This window comes from Piliocolobus tephrosceles, chromosome 12, assembly GCF_002776525.5.
Source record: "Piliocolobus tephrosceles isolate RC106 chromosome 12, ASM277652v3, whole genome shotgun sequence".
Lineage (NCBI taxonomy): Eukaryota > Metazoa > Chordata > Mammalia > Primates > Cercopithecidae > Piliocolobus > Piliocolobus tephrosceles.
Genome location: NC_045445.1, coordinates 20,679,748 through 20,699,703, shown reverse-complemented (window position 1 = coordinate 20,699,703; position 19,956 = coordinate 20,679,748). Strand labels below are relative to the sequence as shown.

At 38.7% G+C, this 19,956-nt stretch overlaps 1 protein-coding gene and 1 pseudogene across 5 annotated transcripts in view; one reads left to right on the top strand and one right to left on the bottom strand.

Moving 5' to 3' along the window:
• Nucleotides 1–19,956, bottom strand: part of GPC3 (glypican 3) — a 456,912-nt gene that overhangs the window by 227,079 nt on the left and 209,877 nt on the right. The gene's annotated exons all lie outside the window — the stretch shown is intronic.
• On the top strand, nt 3,562–9,597 carry LOC111531498 (annotated as a pseudogene).

Genomic DNA, 19,956 nt, shown 5'->3' with positions numbered 1-19,956 from the left:
AATTGTATTCCAAGACATTTCATTTTTAGACAGAGATAAATATTTTGTTTTTTTTTTTTGTTTTTTGTTTTTTTTTTTTTTTTTTTGAGGCAGAGTCTCACTCTGTCGACCGGGATGGAGTACTGTGGCCGGATCTCAGCTCACTGCAAGCTCCGCCTCCCGGGTTCACGCCATTCTCCTGCCTCAGCCTCCCGAGTAGCTGGGACTACAGGCGCCCGCCACCTCGCCCGGCTAGTTTTTGTATTTTTTAGTAGAGACGGGGTTTCACCGTGTTAGCCAGGATGGTCTCGATCTCCTGACCTCGTGATCCGCCCGTCTCGGCCTCCCAAAGTGCTGGGATTACAGGCTTGAGCCACCGCGCCCGGCCCAGAGATAAATATTTGACAACAACCCATATATTGTATAAACTCACACAACAATTTAAGCCTGTTTAGCCCTGTAGGGGAGGCAAGTTCCTAGCCAAGAATAAAAGCTATCACAAATTTAATCATTTTGGTAGATTTTCTCCTGATAACTTTAAAGAGCGCTTTCTGACAGATTGCCAGACCTGGAAATGGAATTTATCCAATGCATTTGTATCTGGGTGGAAAAACAATCCATGTACTTATCTATCATTTGGTATTGAAAACAACACCTCTGGTATTTGCAAGCTGAACATCCGGAGGGATAACTACTAAGCTTCCTTGCTAAGTTCAGTTTCCACGTGGCTTGGAAGCCTTATCTGCTCTACAGAGACCACAAATTCATAATTGTATCTGCTGCCCCAACCCCTTTGCATAAAGCCTAATCAGTGTCATTGGTTTGAAAAAGAAAGTAGTAATGTCACTATCTCATTTTCTCCAAACTGAAACATCCGAGACCCAAATTATTTCATATAATCAGAGTTCTACATTTATATGAGGGAAGGAAAAACAACCACAGTAGGCTTTTGAAGAAGACAGAGTTTAAAAACAAAAACAGCCACGTTTCCTGAGACACCTAAAATTAACTTAGTCCTTCCTTCCATTTCCTTCCAAAGTGCAAAGGTCCATGACAGATGTACCCCAAATGATGCCAGTTCATGAGCCTTGAAAAATCAAATTATTACCACTTTTAGACTACTAGAGAGACCATACTCTAACAGTTCCTTGGGATCACTTAGTCCAACATTTCAGTCATCTGTGGCAGAAGTGAGCTCTAGGTTATGCTACCACCATCTGCCCCAGATCCCTCCCAGGGTAGAACATGCTCCCTAGATTCTTCTCTTGGGCTTATGACATGCCCAGCAATGTTGAACAATTGCCAGGACAATTCTATTGGGCTTCCAAGCTCACTTGAGAAAATAATAAGTTTAAAACAGAACTTAACTTCCTACAAAGGTTTTGAGTATATGTGTGTTGGCTGCAGGTCTGAGGGCAGTGAGAGTGTAACAATCTCTGAGGGACACTAGCTTGCACTGATTACTTCTACTTTGCAGCTGTGTGTCCCTGGGGGAAAAAATTTGCCTTTCCATAAGTTGTTGAATGCTCATTTGGTTTTTTGTTTGTTTAGAACATTAAGCAATTCCTAGAAAGTTGGTCTATCTTATAACAACTCTCCAAACTCCACATGCTCCTTTAGTCTCAATCCTTGTTTTCTAAAAGCTGGATGAGGCCAAGAGATTAGCCCAATACAGAGGACCACTCAATAAATTCATTAAAATCATCAGAAATTTGGAGATTTGAGACTATTCATTCATTTTAATTTCAGCTGGCAATCACTTGTTATATATCAGGCTCTGTGGCAGGTGCTAGAGGCACGTAAGTGCTGGGTAGATGGAGACAAATGATATACCATCCTTGTCTTAGAAGTATTCACAAGCTATATGGTTTAGAGTTTACAAAACATTCTCAAGTATATTATGGCATCTACTTTTTACAACAATCTTTTAAGTTTGGTATTACAACTCCCATTTTATAGATGACAAAATTGAGGCTCAGTAGAGTTAAAGCATTTTCCCGTGGTCACACAGGAAAGTAGAAGCAATCAACACAAACTAGTGTCTTCCATTACAGTTACACTCTTGCTGCCCTCGACCTACAGCCAATACACATGTTCTCAAAAACATTTGCAGAAAGTAAAGTTCCATTTTAAACTCATTATTTTCCCATTGGTTTCCCATCTTCAAATGGAAACATACTAGAAGGAATTGCAACCCAAAGACCAACAAAGCAGAGGCACACCTTTCACCTTTGCCTTTGTGCAGAATGAAGAGGAGGGAAAAGACAGCTGTGGATATGCCACTCCTGTAGATCTCAATCATCCAAGCATCCCTAAAATGAATTTTATACAAGGCAAGCTCTATCTCAAGTACAGTGCATTCATTCTCTAATGTGCAAGATGTACAACAGCGAGATTCCATTGACTGTACTGTCATAACATTTTTTAAAAGTTTCTGTTACTAGCACTCTTAAATCTATAGAAAAAGAAAATTATAAAAGATCATAAACTCTTCTGCAGAAAGAATAATCACAATGCATATTGCAGGGGAAAAGGTCTAGGGGTTTACTTTGAACCTCAAGCTCATATGTGCTCCCTGCTCCGACTTCCACAGCTCAGAATCCACTTAGCACATCTCTGGGCTTTCCCCAACCCACTTACTTCTGTATCACGGAACAACAAACCAAACCATAACTGGTCAACTAAAGGCTCCTGGGAGACTTATAGAAACCAACACTAGGTGAAAAGTGATGCTCAGCTTTTCTTGGCAACTTGAGGTTTCATGAAATGAAATCAAGGGTTGGAATTACTGCAAAGTTCAGCTCATTGATTTTTTTTTTTTTGGTCAGATAATAATGTACACTTCAACTAGGGGAGGTTTTCCTCTGCCTCTTTCCTGGGAAGAAATCAAGGGTTATATCCAGGAAAACTTTGAACAAACAATGTAAAATCAAAGCTATCATGAACATTTTGACATTGAATAGAAAATATTCTAACTTTTTACAACATAAAGAAAAATAAGTGGTGCAGGCAAATAGATTTAATAAATTTGGGTTAATACATGTCCTAATATAGCAAGGTTTCTAGACATCTAGATGCCCCATTATCATTCTGGTTACCACCCTTTGGACGTGCTCTAGTGTTGTCAATGTCCTCCTTAAGTTATGGTGTTCAAAAAGGGATACAATTCTCTAGATGTGGTTTGATGGTGAAGTGTACAATCAGCCTATTACCTCTCTTTAAATGGTTCAATAACTTCTACTATCCCCCAGGACATATAGCCTATCACCGTAGCAAAATGACTGTCCTTAGTATTTGATACTGATGTTCTTGTATTCAGACCCAGACAGGAAGAAATGAGTTTTTATGGGCCTTTTCAGTAGTAAGCTGGGTATTTAAAAAAAGGAGAGTATACTTGTGTTTGGAAGAAGAGAGGAATAAATGAACCATGGAATCTCTTTCAAGCCCTTTAGGGTAAGGCAGTCCTTATAGAAGCAGGTGATTTTTTTTCCAAGGCAGTTTTTCCAACACTGTAAGAATGGCAAATACTTAAGAACTTTTTATGTTCCTGGTATAAATGCCTCACAATGGGTTAGAATAAAAATGGTCCTTGTTTTCAAGCTTAGGTACCTTAACGGAAGAAAGAAAAGTAGTATTAATGAAGTAACTGCAAGGTACATGCCAGGATCTGTGGTAAAATTGGTCATATCACATGAAGTTTCTGTTCATGTCCTTTGCAAACTTTTATGCAGCCAATATATGTATGAAAAAAGAAAAAAGCTCAAGATAACTGATCATTAGAGAAATGCAAATCAAAACCACAATGAGATACCATCTCACACCAGTCAGAATGGCAATTATTAAAAAGTCAAGAAACAACAGTTTCTGGTGAGGCTGTGGAGAAATGGGAAGGCATTTACACTGTTGGTGGGAATGTAAATTAGTTCAACCATTGTGGACGACAGTGTGGTGATTCCTCAAAGACCTAGAGGCAGAAATACTATTTGACCCAGCAATCCTACTATTTGGTATGCACCCAAAGGAATATAAATCATTCTATTATAAAGATACACGCACGTGTATGTTCACTGCAGCACTATTCACAAGAGCAAGGACATGGAATCAACCCAAATGGCCATCAGTGGTAGACTGCATAAAGAAAATGTGGTACATACACATCTTGGAATACTATGCAGCCACAAAAATGAACAAGATCATGTCCTTTCCAGGAACATGAATGGAGCTGGAAGCTGTTATCCTCAGTAAATTAATGCAGGAACAGAAAACCTAATACTGCATGTTCTCATTTATAAGTGGGAATTGAACAATGAGAACACATGGGCACATGGGGGTAAACAACACACACTGGGGCTTGTTGAGGCGGGGAGGGAGAGAGAACATTAGGAAAAATAGCTAGTGCATGCTGCGCTTAATACCTAGGTGATGGGTTGCTAAGCACAGTAAATCACCATGGCACACATTTACCTATATAACAAACCTACACATTCTTCACATGTACCCTGAAACTTAAAATGAAATAAAAAAAAAAGAAAACTGGGGAAAAAATCAGTTAATGTAGTCCATCACATCAACAGCCTAAATAAGAAAAATCATCTGATCATATCAATAAATGCAGGAAAAACATTTGCTGTTTTTCCTGCCAATAACATTTGCTGTTTTTCCCACCAACATCCTACATCATTCATGATCAAAACTCTCAGCAAACCAGAAACATAGGATAACTTTCTTTAACTGATAAAGAATGCCCACAAAAAAAATTTTATAGCTAGCATCATGCCAATGGTGAGAAACTGCATGCTTTCCCCTTAAGATCAGGAATGAGGCAAGAATGTCCCTGTTTCAGCACTCCTATTCAACATTATACTTAAAGTACTAGCTACTGCAATGAGACAATAAAAGGAAATAAAAGGTGTACAGACTGGGGAAACTACAGAACTCTGGTAAAAGAAATTTAAAAAAATCTTAATAAATGAAAAGATACTCCATGTTTATGGATAGAAAGACTCAGTATTATTAAGTTTTCAATTCTTTCCAACATGATCAATAAATTCAATGAATCCCAATCAAAATCCCTGCAACTTATTTTGTGGACATCAATACTAAAGTTTATAAGGAAAGACAAAAGACTCAGAATAGCTGTAACAGCACTGCAAAAAAACAAAGTTGGAGGACTGGCATGACTTGAATTCAAGAATTCCCATCAAGGAACAGTAATAAAGACAGCTTGGTATTGGTGAAATAATTGAAGCCGGGCGTGGTGGCTCAAGCCTGTAATCCCAGCACTTTGGGAGGCCGAGACGGGTGGATCACGAGGTCAGGAGATCAAGACCATCCTGGCTAACACTGTCAAACCCCGTCTTTACTAAAAATACAAAAAACTAGCCGGGCGAGGTGGCAGGCACCTGTAGTCCCAGCTACTCGGGAGGCTGAGGCAGGAGAATGGCGTAAACCCGGGAGGCGGAGTTTGCAGTGAGCTGAGATCCGGCCACTGCACTCCAGCCCAGGTGACAGAGCAAGGCTCTGTCTTAAAAAAAAAAAAAAAAAAAGAAAAACAGATCAATGAAACAAAATACAGAGCCCAGAAATAGACCTACACAAATACAATAATCAACTGAACTTTGACAAAAGAGCAGAGACAATTCAATGAAGAAAGAATAATCTTTGCAACAAATAGTGTTGAAACAATTGGACATCCACATGCAAAAACTGAATCTAGACATAGACTTTTCACCTTTCATAAAATTAAGTCAAATATATCATAGACATAAATATAAAATGCAAAACTGTAAAACTTATAGAATGTAAATTGGGAGCTCTTGGTGACTGGCCTTAAGTTTAGCCATAAGTTTTTAGATATAACAGTAAAAGCACAATCCATGAAGTTGAAAATTGATTAGTCAGACTTATCAGGCACTAAGCAGAAAAACATCCATTCTGCAATGTTAAGAGAATGAAGAGTAAAGCATATGTCAAGAAAATGAAAAGACAAGCCATAGACTAAGAGAAAAATTTGCAAAACACATATCTGATAAAGGCCTTGTATCCAAAACACTCCAAGAACACTTGCAATTCAACAGTAAGAAAACAACTCAATTAAAAAATGGGCAGAAGATCTGAACAGACATCTCACCAAAGAAGATATACAGATGGGAAAAAGATATTCAATAGAAAGATATTCAATATAATATGCTATTAGGGAACTGCAAATTAAAATAACAATGAGATACCATCACAAAGCCATTAGAATGGCTAAAATTCATAACACTGACAACACCAAATGATGGCAAAGAGGCAGAGCAACAGGCACTCTTATGCATTGCTGGAGGGAATATTAATACAAATGGTACAGCCACTTTATAAAGCAGTTTGGCAGTTTCTTATAAAAGTAAACATACTCTTACCATGTGATCCAGCAGTTGTGCCCCTTGGTGGTTACCCAATTTATTTGAAAACTCATGTCTACAACAAAACCTAGAGTTTATAGCAGTTTTATTTATAATCACCAAAACTGGAAGCAAGCAAGATGTCCTTCAATAGGATAAATAAGCTGCGGTACATCTATACACTGGAATACTATTCAGTAATAAAAAGAAATGAGAGATTAAGACACAAACAGACATGAAAGAACTTTAAATGTCTATTGCTAAGTGAAAGAAGCTAGTCTGAAAGGCTACATACTATATGATTCCAACCATATGACATTCTGTAAAAGGCAAAACTATAGAGACACTAAAAAAATCAATGGTTGTCAGAGATTTGAGAGGGGAGAGGAGAACATGGGGAAGTAAGTGAAGCATGGGATTTTAGGGTGGTGAAACGATACTGTATGATATTCTAATGAAATATACAAGACATTATACATTTGTAAAAAATTATAGAACCATGCAGTACAAAGAATGAACCTTAATGTAAACTTATGGGCTTTGGTTAATAATAATGTATCAATATTGGTTCATTAATCATAACAAATGTACCACACTAACGCTAGTAATGTTAATAATAGAATAAGTCCTGGGCAGGGAAGAAGGAGCACACAGAAACTCTGTACTACCTGCTCAATTTTTCTTTAAATCCAAAACTGTTCTAAACAAATAAGGTCTAAATCTTTTAAATTTTTTTTTTTTTAAATTGGACCTTGGAAATTAGCCCTTGATGAAACTAGTGACTAGAACCACTGAAGAGTGTTAAATCACTCCCTCTTTTTCCCCCTCAATCTGCTTTGACATTTCTTTCATGAGTTAGGGAGTTTTCACATACAATAGATGCCATATGGTATCAATGTAATTTTAATTGAAAAAACCACTGGGAAAGGTTAATGGACCAAAACAGCCAAATAGGTAACACATTTCAATGTTATTTTTAAATACTAAATGATTTTTTAGAAATCAGTCACATAGAAACTGCAAGTTAAGGTTGTAAGGAAAGCCTCACATTTTAAAAACTAAATAATAGAGAAGACACTAAAAGTGTTGCTCCAATTTCTGTCGGATTTTTCTTGCATTTTATGTTTCACATTAACTTAACTAGAATGGACAAAGCTTAGAAATAAGTTGCTATTAAATATAAGCAATTTATTTGTGCAGGTCCATGACCAGCCTGTAAATATATACAGTCTTGCTTTTTAAATTTCACACACTAGGCTTCTAAATACAACGTACATCAATGAGGAATAGAGGAATGAGTGAAAGAAAGAAAGAAGAAACATATGCTTTTCACAGGCTATTACGTATATCATTTGATAGATGGAGAGATAGATAGATACAGATATTTCCCTAAAGGCTATTATAGATCAGAGAGAACAATTAAAATAATTCACTCAAAGGGTCCTCAGAAATGAGAAGTGAATATCTCTAACTACTAGAAAATGTATGAGTCTGCAACAGTTGAGCAACTCATTAGCCCAACTACTTCTTATCGTTTACCCACCATTAGCTTTCCTGAACAACTAGTTTATTTTAATGTTCTGGACACCATAATTCAGGTACCTGAATTTGTTTTTTTAGGATAAAAACAAATAGGTAGGTAAATAAATAAGGAGAAGGAGAGAGAGGAGCTATACCTATCACTTAAAGAAAAAATACCATTTCAACAATGTTTTCTCACAAGTATGTGAGAAACTATAGAAATGTTTATGTTTATAAATGGCAAACACCTTGTCAGGGACTCATTAGCAGTTCAACACTGTCTTCCCTAGCAGTGGTCAAAGCCCTTGGTTGACGTTCCGGACACTGGCCTTGGGAAAGAATTTATGAGTAAGTCCTCAAAAGCCATTGCGACAAAAACAAAAATTGACAAGTGGGACCTAATTAAACTAAAGAGCTTCTGCAAAGCAAAAGAAACTATCAGCAGAGTAAACAGACAACCTACAGAGTAGGAGAAAATATTCACAAATTATGCATAGTCAAAGGTCTAATATCCATCATTTATTAGGACCTTAAACATTTGAACAAGCAAAAGACAACCCCATTAAAACATGGGCAAAATACATGAACACACACTTCTCAAAAGAAGACATAAAAGTAGCCAACAAACATATGAAAAAAAAAAAAAGCTCCACATCACTAATCATCAGATAAATGCAAATCAAAACTTCGATGAGATACTATCTCATACCAGTCAGAATGAGTATTATTAAAAAGTCAAAAAAAAATAGCCTTTCCGCGCTACCCACAGAGGGGTCCATACAGCATTGTTTGGGATTCCTGTCCTAACTTAGAGGAAAACTTTCACAAAGTCCGGAGCCCTTGATGTCCTGCAAATGAAATAGGAGGGTGTCCTTAAGTTCCTTGCAACAGGAACCCACTTAGGTGGCACTAATCTTGACTTCCAAATAAAACAGTACATCTCTAAAAGAAAAGTGATGGCATCTACATCCTAAATCTGAAGAGGACCTGGGAGAATCTTCTGCTGGCAGCTCGTGCCATTGTTGCCATTGAAAACCCTGCTGATGTCAGTGTCATATCCTCCAGGAATACTGGCCTGAGGGCCGTGCTGAAGTTGGCTGCTGCCACGGGAGCCACTCCAATTGCTGGCCGCTTCACTCCTGGAACCTTTATTAACCAGATCCAGGCAGCCTTTCAGGAGCCACGGCTTCTTGTGGTTACTGACCCCAGGGCTGACCACCAGCCTCTCACAGAGGCATCTTATGATAATCTTCCCACCATTGCTCTGTGTCACACAGATTCTCCTCTGTTCTATGTGAACATTACCATCCCATGCAACAACAAGGGAACTCACTCAGTGGGTTTGATATGGTGGATGCTGGCTCAGGAAGTTCTGCACATGCGTGGTACCATTTCCTGTGAATGGCCATGGGAGGTCATGCCTGATCTCTACTTCTACAGAGATCCTGAAGAGATTGAAAAAGAATAGCAGACTGCTGCTGAAAAGGCTGTGACAAAGGAGGAATTTCAAAGTGAATGGACTGCTCCAGCTCCTGAGTTCGCTGCTACTCAGCCTGAGGTGGCAGACTGGTCTGAAGGTGTGCAGGTGTCCTCTGTGCCTATTCAGCAGTTCCCTACTGAAGACTGGAGTGCTTAGCCTGCCACAGAAAACTGGTCTGCAGCTTCCACTGCTCAGGCCACTGAATGGGTAGGTGCAACCACTGGTTGGTCTTAAGCTGTTCTTATATCAGCTCTTAAGCAACATGGAAGCAAGCTTGGCAAAAAATAAACATCCGTTTTCAAAAAAAGAAAAAACAAGTCAAAAACCAACAGATGTTGCTGAGGATGCAGAGAAAAGGAATGCCTATGCACTGTTGGTAGGAATGTAAATTAGTTCAGACACTGTGGAAAGCAGTTTGGAGATTTCTCAAAGAACTAAGAGTTGAACTGCCATTCAACCTAGTAATCTCATTGCTGGGTATATACCGAAAGGAAAATAAATCATTCTACCAAAAAGACACATACACTCACATGTTCATCACAGCGCTATTCACAATAGCAAAGACATGGAACCAACCTAGGTGCCCATCAATGGTGAACTGGATAAAGAAAACGTGGTACATATACACCATGGAATACTACACAGCCATAGAAAATAATGAAATCATTTCCTTTGCAGCAACATGGATGCAACTGAAGGCCATTATCCTAAGCAAACTAATGCAGGAACAGAAAACCAAATACCACATGTTCTCAATTATAAGTGGGAGCTAAACATTGGGTACTCATGGACATAAAGATGGCAAGAATAGAAACTGGGAACTACAGGGGTGGGGGTTTAAAAACTAACTACTGGGCACTATGCTTAGTACACAGATGATGGGATCAATCATATCCCAAACCTCAGTATCACACAATGTATCTATATAACAAGCCTGCACATGTATCCCCTGAATCTAAAATAGAAGTTGAAAGTAGAAAAAATGCCCTCGGTTGAATCTATGTATATGATCCTTCCAAAATCTTCCACCTTTTTACCTTTTTCCATATCTTGAAAATGTGGGTCAAATGTAACAATGTTAAAATTAGGGAGTTGCTAATAAGGCTACCTTCATCATGACTCAGAATGTGTCTGTTTTCACACTGGGTTCAGGAAAAAGACACCCCTGAAAAACCGGGAAAGTAGCTAAACGGAACAGTGTAGGAGAATCCCACAGGAAAACTTGTTTCTTAAATAGATAAAACTTTAAGAACAATTTGTCTTGTAAAAGCCACTGGGGTTTAGAAACCCATTTTACTGTGGACACACCAAGAATAACTCGGGTTCTTGTAAGAGAAGCTTGGGGGTCAGTAATTTTTGTGCTGTCATCTCGATGAGTTATTTCTGTTATAAGTCATGATCCTTAGCCTTTTTTCATTCTTCTCTGTCTCCCAGGATTTCATTTGGACCAGCTAATTCTTGGTTGATTGGAAAATAGTCTTACTTATTCGACATTCTCATGGCTAAGAAATGACACCTACAAAGAAGTATCAGGATCACATTCTTAAATTTTTTAGTTCATTCTTTACAAAAGAAAGACTGATGGTACCCAAAGAAGTAAAGTTCTACTACAGTTCTTCCAATAATCCACATAGTGAGTAGTTAAAAGGCCCCCAGGACTCACCAAATCATTCTATATAATTAAAAATTTTTCTTGTTTTTAAAAAAACGTCATTCTCCAAAGAGTTTATGAGGAGAGGACATGGATTACTCCAAACAGCCATGCTAAGAGTGGATTATATCTTAGCTAGACCAAAAAAAAAAAAAAAATCACTAACATATATTCTACATCTGGCTATTGTTTTCTCAACTTGTGAATTTTTTAATAGTATATGACCATAATTCCACAAATCAAGGCTAAGGAGTTTCTTCTCTCAAGCACTTACTATTACTAACCATAGCTTAGGAAAATAAAAATAGGCTTTTGAGTAAGTATTGAATGAAAGATTCTGTACCATAAAGAAGGAATAGCTGCACTTAAAGGTTTAAATGCAAACATTCTGGTAGTACCTTTATCTAATAAAAAACCTGTATTTCTTTTCAATATCCTGTAGTTATTGAAAAGAAAGAGCCAAACATCTAGGGGACCTTTTGTGTTATTGTTAGGACAATTAATGTGTGCATTTTACATAGTCTTGCTCTTATCTTATATGCTCTTCTTTCCCTCTTAAACCACTTAGACACTAAATTAATACCCTAAGAAAGGTCAACTGCCAGTAGTGTATGCAACAATTGTTATTGAGAGCATTGTGTCTGTAACAGTTATTAAAGATTTCCATGGCACTTTTTATTTCTGCAAGTGCTTTACAGCCAAAGTTTCAGTGATTACAAAAGCAACAGACTCGTCTTCCCCATTGTTATTGGAAGGTGTATTCTAGCCCTCCTTCCCATCAGTAATGAGAAGTATCATATCTGAATTGGCTTAACATTTAAACACATAACCCCTTCCAAGGCCTTAATCATTCATATACTTAAGTACTAACTGGGCACTCAATGTAACAATTTTCTTTTGACTCTTTACAGATGGAGAGCCATAAGACTCACTGCCTACTCTCTTGTTAATGATAAGGTATATCTGAGATAAGCAATCCCAAGCCCCAAAGGTTTGGGCTATTGCTTCCCTTGGTGACTCATATCACAGTCTCTAAAGATGTGTCCAGTACGAATTTCAACTTGTTTGGGACCTAAATTATCATAGGCCCCTGACATTATGTAAAGTCAGCAACATTAACCACTTGCTAAAAAACTATTTAAAGACCGTTTTTGAGGCATCTTTGCTGTCTCATTAGATTGATTGCACTTGTGTAAAATACATTTTTTCCATTTAATATTTACCGAGTATACACTCTCTGCTAGACTGTGAATAAAATATGCAAACAACTTGTCCCTAGATCCTAAAGGCTTGCAATAGCCAGATATAGCCAGCTGTGATAAATACAAGATGGCCTATCTCATTTGAAAACCATAAAATACCATATAGATATAAAAGTATTAATCTATTTTGTTCTGGGACTCTTTATAGCTTAAGTATACATAGTATACATGGCAACAGATCACCATATCTGCAAAATGCCTCATGTAATTTCAGATTTTTAAAGTCTGTGTTCTAACTTAATTATCTCTTTCTCTATCATTGAATGTGAGCATGTGTGTATGTGTACTCGTGAATGCATGTGTTTGAACAGTCGCTAAGGGAAACATTATTATCCCAATTTCACAGATCAGGTAACCGAAACTAAGATTGTCTCCAAATCATATAGCTATGTAGTAGATGGTGGCAGCAATGAAACACAGAACTCCTATTTGTCCAATATTTTTTCCATTATGCCCATTTTCTTCAGGGGCAAGTATTGCAGAGCACTTCAAGATTAGCTTTAGGTATAATAAGAACTAGCATCCTTGGAGCATTTACCATCTGCCAGGCAGTGTTTCAAGCGTTTTATATGAATTAATTTATGTAATTATCAGAATCACCCTATGAGGTGAGTATAGTATTCTTTTCATTTTACAGATAAGAAAACTGAGGCACAGAGAAGTTAAGTAACTTAGAAAGCTTATACAGACAGTAAGTAGAACAGCCAAGATTTGAATACAAGCAGTTTGAATCCAGCGCTTACCTACTAAATTACTATGTAGCAATGCTTCCAGATATAGGTAGTTTTCTTTTCCTTTTGGTTTGACTAAGTAAACTTAATACCTCAGCTGTTTGGCTACACTGGGTCTACTAAATATTTCAGGAAAATAACTCTACAACTTGGGCAAGATGCGATGAACAATGCAAAAATCTGAATGATTCCAGCTACTTACCAACAACAATAATTCCCCAGAAATGCATTACCTGTGTTGCCTTTGAATCATGATGAAATGGAAATTATAAAATAAGTGAAAGAGGTCAATATTGTGCATTTCCTAGGGATTACTGATACAGGTATGAAATCTCAGAGCTCTCAACTCTAACCACAAAACTCTGCTATTTAATTGGAAAGCCAGCCTTTGCAAAAAGGCCAGGCTATCCCCTGAGTCACAGTTCATTCAAAGGGCTACTGGCAGAAACAAGGCTCAAGGGCCAAGATCTTGACAGTTTCTTAGGACTCAGTTTCCTGCAGGGTATTCCAACACATGAAACACAGGGAGGATGAAGGCCAGGGGACTCTTGAAGGCTGGCATAATTAAATCGGGTGAAGAGAGCTACTCAGGTGCACTCAGTGAACTCTGGAAGCAGGTGAAGACTTAGCAGGAAGGTAACCAAACACCACCACAGGTACTCCAGTCAAATTCAGTGGCACGTGGGCAGGGGTGGCACACAAGCAAAGTTCAACCATGCAGCTTTCCCCTGAGTCTGTCCAAAAGAAGGAATGTTTCACCTTCAGTCAACTGCCCTTATATTCTATAAACATTATAAAATGATTTTTGCATCCACATTAGAACTAAGTTGTATGTATGTGTGTGTTAGGGAGTCTGTGTGAGAGAATAGGGTGGCGGGGGATGGGGCGGGGGTAAATCTCCAGAATTAAGGTTATAACCTGACAAAATAAGTCAGCTGGTAGGAAAATAGCCATGTTGCTCTAATGAAGTTCCTGGTCTAGCTGGGCATGTTAGTTTCTGTTTCCCCTGGTTGTCTTACAAGGTCATCAAGGCACTAAAGCAACCACGTAATTTATCATTATTATTTGATTGCTGAGGAGTTTCATAAATTCTGGATGCATCTCCAAAAGTCTCTAATACCTACATGCAGAGGGGGAGGAGTTTCACAATTTACTGAGCATCAAGCACCTAAAGTAAAGAATTCACTCTGCAGGAATAACTTGAGAGTAAGTAAAGATTGACTCCATGGACTTTTCATGCAGCAAAACTTTTCTCCTTTTTCCAGCGGGTCTTTGCAACCTCTTTTTGACATTGCCTTTGCTTAAAAAGAAAATTATTGTCATGTATCCAAAGCCAGAGTATATACATACCTGAACACTACCTATGATGTCTCTCCTCCTTCATATCCCACTATACCCCCTTCTCCCCTCCTTAATTTTTGGACAAAGAGCCAGTCCTACTGACATCTAGAATGGAGGGAGGCAGTAGAAAAAGAGATACCCACACTCCCATGTTCATTGCAGCATTATTGACAATAGCCAAGACACAGATAACAACCTAAGTGTCCCTTGATGGATGAACGGACAAAGAAAATGTTACAGCCGGGCGCAGTGGCTCACACTTGTAATCCCAACACTTTGGGAGGCTGAGGTGGGTGGATCACCCGAGGTCAGGAGTTCGGGACCGGCCTGACCAACATGGTGAAACCCCGTCTCTACTAAAAATACAACAACTAGCCGAGTGTGGTGGCACATGCCTGTAATCCCAGCTACCCAGGATGGTGAGGCAGGAGAATCGCTGGAACCCGGGAGGCAGAGGCTGCAGTGAGCCAAGACCATGCCACTGCACTCCAGCCTGGGTGACAGAGCAAGACACTGTCTCAAAAAAAAGAAAAGAAAAGAAAATGTTACAAACACATATGCACACGCACATGCACGCTCACATATACACACAATGGAATATTATTCAGCCTTAAAAGAAGAACATCCTGCTGATTGCAAAAACATGGATAAACCTGGAGACCATTATGCTAAATGATATAAGCTAGATACAGAAGGACAAATACTATATGATACTACTTATCTGAAGAATCCTAAATAGTCAAACTAATCAAAGCAGAGAGAGGAATGGTGGTTTTCAGAGCCTGGGGTAAGGGCAAAACAGAGAGGTATCATCATTCAATGGGTACAAAGTTTCAGTTACACAAGATGAAGTCCTAGAGATTTACCATACAGAATAGTGTCTATAGTCAATGATACTGTATATATTTAAAATTTTGCCAAGAGCATAGATCTTATGTCAAGTGCTCTTATCACAAAGAAAATAATAAATTAAGAGGATGGGAGGAAACCTTGGAGAAGATGGATATGTTTATGGCATTGATTATGATGAAGGCTTCAAGGCTTATCTCCAAATTCATCAAATTGCACACATTAAATATTTACAGCTTTTTGTATGTCAATTACACCTCAATAAACTGAAAAAAAAATACTATAATACCAGTGTTATCTAGGAGGCAGGTCATCTAATCTATGTAGGCCTAAATAAAATATTACTTGGTACCTATTTGCACCAAAGCAGCGAAATTCTGAGGCTTAGCCACCACCTTAGTTCTGGTCTGCAGCAATTGCTAGGGACTTTAGCAACTATCTGAAGAGCCTAAAAGCCTAGCACAAATTCAAAGAAATGAGTTAGAGAAACACCTTTTTTATTCAAAGCTTAACTGGATTTGTTTTTAAACGGGACAAGATTCATTAAGATTCAAATATATAAAGGACATACAAATAACAGTTCTGTATACGAAATGCCAGATATCCTGCATGTAAGAGCATACATGCAGGGTGCCTAGCTTAAGAAACCTTTCTCCATAGAGCAGTGACTTAGCCACAAGAGCTGCCTGTATTGTACTATAAAACAATCACAGCTGGGTGCAGTGCCACATGCCCGTAATCCCAGCACTTTGGAAGGCCAAGGTGGGAGGATTGCTTGAGCCCAGGAGTTCAGCCTCTGGACAACATAGTGAGACTCTGTTTCTACAAAACATCAAAAAATTTGCCAGGCTTGGTGGCACATGCCTGGGGTCCCAGTTACACAGGAGGCTGAGGCAGGGGGACTGCTTGAGCCCAGGAGGTCGAGGCTGCAGTGAGTCATGTTCCCACCATTGCACTCCAGCCTAGGTGACAGAGGGAGACCCTGTCAAAAAAAAAAAAAATCACTTATGAGGTTCATGATTAAGGACCAGATGACCTAATGAAATTGGACCTTCTGAACATTCTTGAACACTTGATTATTTTAACAAAATGTGGAAACCAGTTTAATAAGAAGTTATAAAAATGGAGAACCAGCAATGAAAGTAATCCTAGAATTAACCTGGAAGAAGAGAGGGTATGGTCAGAAAGACAAGCAACCACTCCCACAAGTATAAATGCTTGATTCAGCTTCTCTATTTTGTGTTGTCCGAACACCCCTGGCAAGGTTCATATGCAATATTAGAATCTCTTAGAAAGTCCCAAGTCCTGAGCTAGAAACAGAAAGCAAGTCACCCACTGCTACCTCAGTGACTTGCAGGATCAGAGACAGGGCCATTTGTCCATTTGCTACCATTTGTCCCCAAGCTCCTAACAAACTACAGGTCTTTATTTGCACAAGACCAAAACTTATTATTTCAGAACTCTCTTGAGCAAACCTCTGGCAGCCCTTGTCACTACCTCCCAATTGCTATTCCAGATAAAAAGGGAAGAGCAAGCACAGAATCCACCTCGTAGCAGGATTGTTCTTCTATTTTCTTCTAGGAGTTTCACCCTCAATATCTCACAATGAATTTCTTTCCTCGTAACTCCCCCATCTCTCACCCCCACAAATTCAATTTAATATTTAAATCTGGGAGGGAATCGGGGGAAGGAGTGAGTCAGAGGAAGATAGCTCCATTCGGACAGATGGACAAGGGACAGTATATACTATGAGGGCTCAATCCATCTGTGGAAAAGGAAATCCAGCTCTTGGCCAGGCCTGCCCCATTTACGTCTGCTCTTGGTACACTGACATTTTCTGGGTTCAAAGGAAACAGCACCTGAATTACTTAAAGGCCTGGGTACTATTTTAAAATAATGCTTGGAGTAATCTGATGTCTAAAGTGGCTTTCTGCCAAAAGGATCCTTTGTCACAGTGCTACATTCAAGACGGCTTATTTTAAATTGGCATTTGAAAAATAATCCATTGCTGTAATTTGGCAATGTGCCTGGAAAAGGCTGAATTTGAGATTGGGCATTTTAAACAAAATCTGTAAAATACAAGTTACAGTCACTTTCCCTAATGAGGTCGTCTGATCCTGCTGCTTAGCACTTTCCTTAAACATGCCTGGGGGCCCCTCTGTGTGGGCCTGGAGGCATCCACAATTTCAGTGCAAAAGAAGACATGGCACAACTGCACTGTGTCTCCTCAGCTGACCTCACTAGCCTTAACCAAACACTAAATTCCATCTCATGAGGTCTAGAATAGTGAAGTTGACATCACTGAAAATTCTATTTGTTTAAGGAAAGAAAGATGAGGCCAAATCCCTCAAAAATGGTATTGCTTAGGTTTGCAACGCCCCACAAAGAGATGAATTAAATTTCAAGCTTGTCACTTTCCCAAATCTGCATGTGGAAGTCACTACAGTCTATGCCTCTGGCCCGGAATGACCAAAACCCAACTAGAGAAGTAAATTGTTTTCTATTGTATTCTCCTTAGGCTATAAATTCTCTGGGCAGAGAGGGAAGAAAGAAATATTAGTGCTGTGTGGTCTTGGCATGCCATTATGTCAATGTGTCATTGGAATACTAATGTAAATGATGCTCAAATCGCCCCTGTAATAGATCCATAATTAGCTTGCTCCATTCCTATGCTGTGTTTAAGCTCTTTAGAATTGCTCAGATCTGAGGTTTTACTATAGAACAGGACACCAGTATGCAGAGACGCTGACAAATTCCATTATTCCTCTTTTCCCTGTGTTCCTTTCCTTCTCCTGTATTTAGTTTTCAGTCTCCTTTCCACATGCCTCTCAAAGAACGACAGGTAGAAGTCAGTCGATGTAGCCATAAAAAGAAAAAACTAAAGTTTGCTTGCCATCGCTCAATCCTTGTTAGGGTAAAATTACAATGATATACAGTACATTTTTTTAAGCCAAGGGGTTATATGGGTCAGCTTACATACTAGCTTGCAAATCTGTTTTCTCAAAATGAGTTGGGCCAGACAAGAATGTTAATTTATTTGAGCAGACATATGTCACTACTGATCATAAACAAAGGTGCTGGTGTGGTGCATCATGCCAGCACATACCAACACAGAGAAAGGTCCGCTCCCGACAAGCAACCAGGTGAATACATTCACCATGATAGGTCCCAACCTCCCTGGAATCATGTCTCTTTCATCAGCTCATTTGGGTTGATGGTATCATCATACTCCACCCCCTAAAAATGTTATATACTCCTTTTTCATTAAATTAAAATGAAAGTTTTTTTGCCCTAAGAATGCCATGGCATTGCTGGAGACAGTGCTGATATTGACAATCTGGATTGAGTATCATGGTTAACGTGATTTCAGCAGACCAGTTTTATAATCATGACTAAATAACAGTAACAAGAACAATGATGACAATAGTAACAAGAACTAATATCAGCATAGCACATTCGTTTGGGCCAGACACTATACCAAGTGCCCCTTACATTTTATTAATTAATTAAATTACTATTTAATTATTATGATTACTCCCACTTCATAGGTGACAAAACTGAGGCTCAGGGAGCAGAAGCAACTTTCTCAAAGCCACACAACTAGTAAGTGGTGCAGAGCTGGAATTCAAAATGAGCTCTGAAGCACTTCTTTCTAATGCCTGATATGGAAGACTAGACATTGTCCTTGGAGAAGAAAAGAGGAAGGCAGTTTTAAGTGGCATATTCACTGTTCCTGAAATTTCACACAACAAAAAGGGGGTAGAAAATCTTTATTTTTATTATTTTGAGAGGGAGTTTCACTCTTGTTGCCCAGGCTGGAGTACAAAGGCGCAATCTCAGCTCACTGCAACCTCCACCTCCTGGGTTCAAGAGATTCTCCTGCCTCAGCCTCCCACTGGGATTACAGGCTCCCGCAACCATGCCCAGCTAATTATTGCATTTTTAGTAGAGATGGGGTTTCACTATGAAAATTTTTATTTTTATTAAAAGAGTGCATCAGTTACTCATGAAGGCAGAGTCCAGGCGGCCTGCATACCAAATGTGAAGAACAGTACCAACTGACAAAGAAGCACAAAACTAGACAAAGAAAAGGACTAAATAAATAAGTAATTGAACTAACTGAAAATTGAGAGGCAAATGCAAATAAAATGGGAGCACTATGTAGAAGGAAGTCCCCTTTTAAGGAAAAAGAAGAAAGAAAAGCATTTTAGGATGAACAAAATGTCTTGGAAAATGAGCAGAATCGTTTTAATTTGACCTAGTTCATGAAGAGTAAGCTCTCGAACACTAGTGACGTTTATTTCTCCAGGAAAAATATCAGAACGAAGGAAAAAGCCAATAAAGTGAACATAAAAGAGCAGAGTGAAGGAATACCAGCTATAGAATATTTTCCATGTGGTAGAATAATAATGAGGTGGACCCTTCATCTTTGGGTTCTGTTTTGGGTTTCTGATACATTCTTTCAGTCCTTTATCTCTGCTGTGATGAGAATTGCTTTTATATGAGTATAGAGATGTCTCAAATAAACTACCTGTCATCCTGGATAGATCATTTTTCCTCTCTGGCCTTTAGGAAGATAGGACTACCTGAGTGTTAAGTTCCCTTCAAGCATTGTAATTCCATAATTCTGTGCTATTTCTCCATAGTTACTAGTTGGCTGATATTACACATCAACTCCAGTAACAATATAATGTAGTATCTTACTAACGCCCTGTATAAACTCATATAGAACATACGCAAAGCATCGGACTCCAGCAAA